General features: G+C 41.3%; 1 long non-coding RNA gene across 1 annotated transcript; it reads left to right on the top strand.

Moving 5' to 3' along the window:
- Positions 1-804: 804 nt before the first annotated feature.
- LOC119516051 lies at positions 805-6,217 on the top strand. The gene is made up of 3 exons (XR_005213184.1): positions 805-2,592; positions 3,251-3,398; positions 6,205-6,217. It is a non-coding gene; the product is annotated as an uncharacterized LOC119516051 (long non-coding RNA).
- The last annotated feature ends 592 nt before the right edge of the window (positions 6,218-6,809 follow it).

Below are 6,809 nucleotides of genomic sequence, written 5' to 3'. Positions count from 1 at the left end.
AATTTTTTTTTGCATGTTGTGCATGCTTTCCCCATAAATCTTGGAGAATCTTTTGTGTTTAATTGTGGGTTTGGCAGAAATATCTGCATATGCATATGAGCAGTGTTAAGCAGTGTGTCTGTGTATATTAGTTTCTAGGGTCTGTGTTTTTTGTTCATTTGGGAAACTTGGGGATACTTGAATTTGAATTTAATGGGGCATGTTGATTAGTGATGTATATTTTGGTGATTTTCAGGAATTGTATGTGTCCTTTGGTTTTTGAAGGTAGCTGTAAGACTTTTAAGTAGCTGGCAGGATGTTGTATATGTTCAGATGAAAAGATTGTGTGATTGTGGAGTTTGTTGAGTCTTATTCTGGAAGTTGCTGGAGTTATTTTTGTGAATCTTGTCAAGTGTGGGGAATATGTATATACAGGTAGTGTGGGGCCATATAGGTATTTTGAGAGTATAGGGTGTTTGTGCATATTTATAGCATGCTGGAGAATTGTGGGTGTATTTGACGCATATGTATATTGAGTGTATGTGTATTCAAGGATCATGGCAGTTTGGGTGTATAACTTCTAGGACTATGAAATTGAATGTATCATTCGAGAATTATTGGTTTGCATTCTGGGAAGTTATTCTGTATATTCCTGTGTGTTTATATATGGAAGTAAATAACTTAGTTTGCCTGAGCTGCTATGACAAATTCCACACAAGGGATTGTCTTAAACAGGAAATGTTTATTGGTCTCTGGTTTGAAGCTAGAAGTCGTCCAAATCAAGGTACAGGCAAGGCTTGCTTTCTCGTGAGTATCTATAGCGCTCTGGTGCTGGCGGCCAGCAATCCTTGGATGTATTTCTGCCTTCTGTCACTTGCCTATGTCCTCTCCTTTCTAGCTTCTGTAACACCTGATTCTTTTTATAAAAATTGCTGCAATCTAATTAAAACACACCCTCATTCATTTGGCCACACAATAACTAAAAGTATCATGTTCAGGAGATCCTACTTACAATAGGTTCCCACTAATAACAGCATGTCTAATTTTGTGTACATAATTCAGTCTACCATGGGGGTTAGTTTATTTTATGTTTTCCAGGTATATGATGTGATTATATCTGAGAATTTGGGGTGTAGGGTAGGTTTGTGTAATTGTGGATTTGGAAGCAGTTTTATGTGTACCTATATAGGTTAGAATGAGATAGTTCTTTGTGTCTTCAGTGTGTGTGACTCATATGTGTGTATATCCAGGAGTGAGTGGATGAATTGTATATGTTTATCTATAGGATATAGCATGTTAAAAGTATTCACAGCCTTCTTTGGAAAATGCTATGGTTTTCAAATGTGTCTTTGGCAATGGTTTGGGGTTAGAGAGGTGGGGTTTTATTCTGGATATATGGAGATGATGTATAATGCTTGCCGGTGTATATGTTCAGGTATTGGAAATATTTGAGAGTGTATGTCTGCGTTTACTGTCTGTAGGGAGATCATGTTTGCATATTATCAATAGTGCAGAGATAGCTGGTGTTTGTATGTTTTGTGTGTATCTATCTGAGTGTTAGCTACATAATTATAATCATGGGTTTTGTGTAAGTGTCTTCATAGGGAGTTTGTGTGTGTAATAAAGGGTTCACTGAATATCTTTGCTTATTCTGGAATAAAATGCTCGAAGGTCTTGGTACAGTTGTGTGTATATGTGTTTTCAGGTCCTTGTTTGTAATTGATGTCTATAGTTTGTTTGTACCTCTCTATGCATTTGAGTTCACGGAGATCAGGAAGTTCATCGAGTATGTCCTCTTTGATATATGATAGTTCAGTATTGGAAACTAACAGTATGTGTAGGTTGTGCATGTGTTGAGAAATTGTGAATATTGTACAGTTGTGGGATTGTGTGTAGGTCCATTAGGGGGACATATGAGATAAATGTTTGTTTCCTTGGTGCTTTGAGAGCCTGTGCGTTTGTAGGGTGTTTAGTGTGTATATACCAGAAATGTGTTTGTTGCAAGTTTGTTTTCAGGCAGGTTTGTAATTTTTTATGTGCCTATCGTAGGACTGGCATGTGGGTATTCTAGGTGGGTATGTTTTCACTGTAAAAATTTAGGAATAATAGGTCATTTGACTATACTTAAGGTGTGGGTACAATTGGGCATGTTTGTCTAGGATATATGAGAGTCTGTGTGTCTGGAGATATATAGGGTGGTTTTACTGGTGTAGTTAGGGTGGGAGTTGAGGGTCCTCCTTGGGGTACAACTCCATCCTGTATACATGTTCCTATGAAAGGGGATCAAGTTCACTGGAGCTGGTTCATATTAGCAAGATATGGTGGTTTAGAGCTGTATGTACTCCAGAAAAATATGTTCTTAATCAATTCCCATTGTAATTAGTACCTTTTGATGGGGGTATCTCCAGTCATGTGTCTCACCTCACCAGGATGTGTCCTAATCTTTTATGAATGGAATTCTTTATGAACAGAATGCAATTCAGACAGAAAGCCACAGGAAGCAAGAAGGTGAAATTCAGTGGAACCCAATCAGAATGTCCAATGCTTTAGGAGTAAAGACTCCCGACTTAGATGTTGGAGATTTTCTTCTCTTCCTCATGCAGATGGGTTCAGGTGTGTCTGAAGTTTAGGGTGTTCCTTCTGCTTTCAGGTGGTACTGGCATCAGCGGACCCTAAATGGGTAGGGGTGATGGACAATGGCCATGCCGAGCGGAGCCTCCCAGCTGAGTTGTTCACATGGCAGCCAGCAGTCCTAAGGTAGTGCAGCTTCCTGAGCAGTAAATAAGATGGATCAAGTCTTCTCCCAGGCAGAGGCCACTGAGAAACTTCTGGGCAGCTACAGGTACAATTAGCTTCTCTTGGTCCTGAGTAGTGGTCAAGGATAGTGTCCACCAAGGGTCCTGCTCTGGAAAGGATTCAGAGCCATCTGCCCCACCCCACCCCCAACCTACTGTCTGCTGCCTGGGCCTAATATTGGGTAGCAAGCAGGTCAGTTGTGACACTAATTCTCAAGCAACCTACCTCCATGGAAAGCTGAGCCTTCAGGAGTAGAGAGGACTTCTAGCTGTCAGTGAGGTGATATTGGAGGAATTGCAGAGTAGGCCTGGAAAATGATGGTTTGTGAGGGCTGGTGACCCTGGGGAAGTCCAGATAAGAGGGGATTTGTCTCTGACTCTCCTGAACCAATGTGACATGGATTTTTTCTTATCTAAATGCTTAGGATGTTCTTAGCACTGGGAAGCTCATCTGAGCTTCATGCTTGTTTTAATAGGGTTCCTGATTCTTCTTTATTTTCCCTATTCCACATGGAGCTGGATCCCAGCAGAGGGTTCCAAATGATAGCGGAAATCTTCTGACCTCACACCTGCCTCCTGCCTCCCTGGGACCCACTGAAGGATTTCTTGTCCTTACTCCTTTCGGTGAGTCTCCGTTTTGCCTTTTATTTTTTATGTTGTATCCTCCTGCCAACAAAAGGTATAGACATCCCTTTTTTGAAAGCCCCAATGAATGCTTCCCTATGGTATAGAGGGATTCTTATAGCCTCCACTGCCCATTTCATATCCTTATCCCAAGTTAAAGGCAGGATTTTATTCTATATAGTGTGTTTATTAGGAGAATGGTGCTGTGGTTGCTTTTATGCTTTAATATTATATATTTTAATTTAAAATACATAGAAAGTATACACAGTAGGTTTTCTCTGGTATTTTTTATTTTTTAAATTTTTTTATTTTGTTTTTATTTGGTAGGACATGTACCATGAGATTTAGGAGAGTGGACAGGAGTTTCTTGTATCTTGACCAAGCCTTGAAAAGCTCCCTCCCGGGTTGCATGAATGAAAATTGCTGGAATGCCTGATGTGATCTGATCTGGTTGTTCAGTATAAATATTTTGTGGAGAGAATGTCATGGTTTTTGGAGAGGGCCCACCCTGAAGAATCGAGTCCCCTGGCATGGAGCAAGGTGGAGCGAGTCTGACTGTGCCCTGGATCTGCCCCTGCCAGGGAGGAGGGTCGAGGGGTCAGAGCCCCAAGCATCACAGGGTCCGGAGATGGCAGGGCAGCTGTGTTGTTTCATTGGAGCCACATTTGTTTTCATCTCACTCCCCAGAAATAATCTCTAGTTTTGTTTTAGAATGAAAATCCACCCCTTTTCCCATGTTGAACTTAACCAGGAGGGAGGGAGGGCCCACACAGTCAGAGGCCAGTCTTCTTCAGGGTGTCATGTAAAAGAAGTCCTCAGGGTCATAGTACGTTTTCCCTCAGACCTGAGAATGGACATGGCAAATGTCAGCAGGCCCGAAGTTGTTCCTGACTCAGAACGTTCACAGCTAGTGTGGCAATGAGAATCTGAAGTAGAATATAGATAATCAAGTCATTCACACCACTGAAATTTACTGACTTTCATATTTGTACAGAAATCGGCAAGTCACAATAAGAGGTAAAAACTCACAGCATCTATATATCTGAAAATGGGTTTATATGCAGAATATCTAAAGAATATTTACAGCAGAATGATAAGTTTAAAAAGCCAATAAAAATGGCTAAAAATTTGTACAGACACTACAAAAAGTATTTGTGACTGGGAAATATGCTGGTGAACAGATACTCAACATCACTATTGAGCAAGGAAGTGAAAATTGAAACCAAAATATGAAGCCAGTAGACATGTGATAAAATGGTGAAAATAAAAGGCTGACCTTTCCAAGAGTTGAAGGAAATGGAGCAACTAGGATGTCTGTTCATGATCTGAGGGAGTGTGAAATGGTGCATCCAGTTTGGAAAGCAGTTTGGCTGTGCCTCATCACTTTAACTGGCTTATCCCACATGCCCAACCATCCCACTTCTAGATAATAAACTAAGAGAAATGCTAGTGAATAGTCAAACCCTCCCAAGTTTCCATCAGCTGATAAGCAGATAAGCAAATTGTGGTTTATTCACACAATGGACTACACTGTGCCATAAAACTATTCACACAGGACCACCTGGAGGATCTCAAAATTTCATTCTCAGTGACAAAAGCCAGCCCCCATGGCCATACATATTGTCCTGTTTATATTACCTTCTGTATTGAACATATCTACATTCATAGAAAGCAGATTCGTATTTCCCTCAGGTGAGGGTGAGAGATGAAGGGATTGGTGGCTGGATGGATTTGAAGCCAATTCTGGGTCATCCTCTTACTGGCCCTATGACCTGGATGAGTTGTGCCTCACATGTGAAATGGGAATCACCTCTGTGTCACAGGCTAGTTATAACATTTATATCAATCTGCAGTGTGACCTGAACAAGTGCTCTTGGTAAAGATATTAAAAAAATAATAGATGTCATTGTCCCCACTGTTGTCCTTGTTTGTGTTGCTGTCCAGAACAGGCTCAGGTCTTGTAAGGATGCAATAGTATCCAGTTTCCCTGAGGGTGTCTTAGAAGATGGATACACCCTGCGAGGCCTCAAGTCACTGTGCTTTTCTACCTAGCATGTGGCACCTCTCTGCCTGAAGCTCTATAGTGGTGTAAGGAGTTGTGGCCTGTGGCTGTTTTCCTTCAGGCTCCAGGGTCTAGTGCTGAATGCAAGGTGGGTAGTAGAGTTTGGCATTACCTTCTTCCTCTTAGGGAAGATACACCCCATAGGGAGAGGTCATTTGCATTTGAATAGTCTCTCTGCCTTTGCTATCTCCACACTTGCCTGGATCAGAGCACTGGTAACTGAAAATGGCCAAGGCTTTCTCCACTGAGCTGAAAAGGGACAGAAAGCCCCCTTCAGGGCCTGTCCATGATGAACCTCCAGCTCTCCAATTCAGTTATCACCAAAAGCTTCTGTCTGCTTGTTGGGGATTGATAGCTTGTATTGAGCTGTCCATGTTTGTTAATTAAAAGCCCTGTTGGAGCTTAGCTGAGCCATATTCACTTTCTAGGAGAGTGCTGCTGTCATGCACCATGAGGGTTTGCAATTCAGGCCGTGGGGGTAGGGTGCTCCCAGCTTGGATCTGCAGTTGTTTCTTACAGATTTTATGCTGTGATCTCACGTATTCCTCCCAATTCAGGTTGGTGTATGATGAGTGGATAGTCTTGTTTGTACCCCCACAGTTCTTCCATTTTATTTACTAGTTGTTCCTGGTTGTTTATTAGTTGTTCCAGGGGGACAAGCTTGCTTCCACTCCTCTCTATGTTGCCATCTTCTTGTATCTCTGTCCATGGATTTTGGCAGGTGACCCCATTCTCCTCTTCTAGGGCCTCTTCTTCCACATACGTGACTCTAAACTACTCCCCTCAACCACATTCACTCACAATTCAGCACTGCTAATTATACTCACAATAATGTGCTGTCATCACCTCTCCATTTTCAAATGTTTAAGCTTAACCTAGTTAAACATTGTACACATATTAAGCAACCACTCCCCGTTCTCTAGCCTCATTCTATCCTCTGGTAACCTATATTCTAGATTTTATGTCTATGAGTTTACATATTATAAGTAGTTCATATTAGTGAGATCATACAATATTTGTCCCTTTGTGTCTGATTTATTTCACTCAACATAATGTCCTCAAGGTTCAAGCATGTTGTCCTGTGCTTCAGCACTTCATTCCTTCTTACTGCTGAATAATATTCCATCATATGTATATACCACATTTTTGTTTATCCAGTCATCTGTTGATGGACACTTAGGTTGTTTCCATCTTTTATCATTAGTGACTAATACTGCTGTGATCATCAGTGTGCAAGTGTTTGTTTGCATCCCTGCTTTCAGATCTTCTGGGTATATACTGAGTAGCGGGATTGCTCAATCTTAGGCAACTCGATGCTTAAGTTTCTGAAGAACCACTAAACCATCTTC

The sequence above is a fragment of the Choloepus didactylus genome, chromosome 19 (genome assembly GCF_015220235.1).
Source record: "Choloepus didactylus isolate mChoDid1 chromosome 19, mChoDid1.pri, whole genome shotgun sequence".
In the NCBI taxonomy this organism is placed as follows: Eukaryota; Metazoa; Chordata; class Mammalia; order Pilosa; family Megalonychidae; genus Choloepus; species Choloepus didactylus.
This window is presented reverse-complemented; position numbering and strand designations above follow the sequence as displayed.